Source organism: Cynoglossus semilaevis, chromosome 8 (assembly GCF_000523025.1).
Source record: "Cynoglossus semilaevis isolate Cse_v1.0 chromosome 8, Cse_v1.0, whole genome shotgun sequence".
In the NCBI taxonomy this organism is placed as follows: domain Eukaryota; kingdom Metazoa; phylum Chordata; class Actinopteri; order Pleuronectiformes; family Cynoglossidae; genus Cynoglossus; species Cynoglossus semilaevis.
Window position 1 is genome coordinate 28,219,889 of NC_024314.1, and position 1,415 is coordinate 28,221,303.

The following is a 1,415-nucleotide window of genomic DNA, read 5'->3' on the forward strand; positions in this document are numbered from 1 at the left end:
CCCCGTTGGTCCTGCGAATTGCCCCCCCCCCCCCCCCCCCCCCCTCACTCCCCCGCGAATGTACTGCAAGTACACGGTGAGGAAACAAACACTGATTCAAAGTATTACAGCAATTTAGGAGAGAAAAAAAAATTCCACATTTGCTTTTCATGAGATTTGACCTTGAACAGCCGCTAAATCAACGCTGCTTCACTTTGTTTCCATGGAAACAAGTCAGTGAAGAGTTTTCTAGTTTTTTTTTCTCCATTGTTGGTTTTTCACTCTGGCTGAAGCCGTTGACTTTCTGTCACATGTGACTTTTTCTCTTTCTCTTTTTTGCTTTGTTTGTTTCAGCTCCGATTCCTGTCGACGATTATCGTCCAGAGAACACGGAGCTGAAACGGTCGGAGCGTCCTCGGAAAAAACACACTGTTTAACTGCGAATGTTTGACTTCCTGTTACAGAAATACACAGATAAATATATATATATATTTATCGTATTTTCAGGAACTGGATCGTTGATGATTAATCACGGAGGTTAGCAGAGCGTCGGGCGAATTATTCCTCCGACGCGTTAAAGCTAACTCAACACGGCGGTCGGACGGAACTGTTAGCGCTGTCGAAGGGCAACAAGACACAACGGAGTATTTGATGAAGTATCAGGTGTAAATATTGGAGCGTCCAATATGAAGTGGCAAGACTTTAACTTTATAAAAACAAAAACAAAACAAAAAACAACCCATTGATCAGGTACTTTAACTTTATAAAAACAAAAACAAACAAAAAACCCATTGATCACGTCAATGATTATCAACTGGTGGCCCGCAGGCTGAACGCGGCCCACTGAACTGTCAAATTCGGCCCACCACTGGATTACAAATCTGTGAGGATTAAAGGTTAAATATTTTATTTATATGTTTATTTATATTTTATCATCATGTTCGATGCTAATGCTAACGCTAATGCTAGCTTGAATGTAGCGAACAGGTGAATTCCCAGGAGGTCGACACCACAGCGCCGTCACTTCCCCCAGAATCCAATAGAGGCGTTTGTTCTCGTGTCTTCATCGTGACAGGTCTTTGCGCGGTTAATGAACTTTCCTCTGTTCAGCGCGGAGCCGCGTATTGATCATCGGAGTGGCCGGGTTTTCAGCCGGGATCTCCTGTGGGCCCCGGCTGAGCAGCAGGAGGCGCTCAGTCCCATAGATCAAGCAGACAGATGGAGAACATTATGCCTTTCTTTTTTGGAGCTGCAGCGTTGGAGCCGGCGGCCATTTATCTGCTGTCTCCTGTCGACAGCTGCGGCGGAGAGGTGAGAAGGGAGGGGGCGCTGTGAATCTTAATCTAATTAAACGTAGAGAGTTGGTGGGAAAGTCTCTATCAGCGGCCCAGATCCCGGCCTGCTGATAGCAGTGAATAATGAGCTCCAAGGTCAGC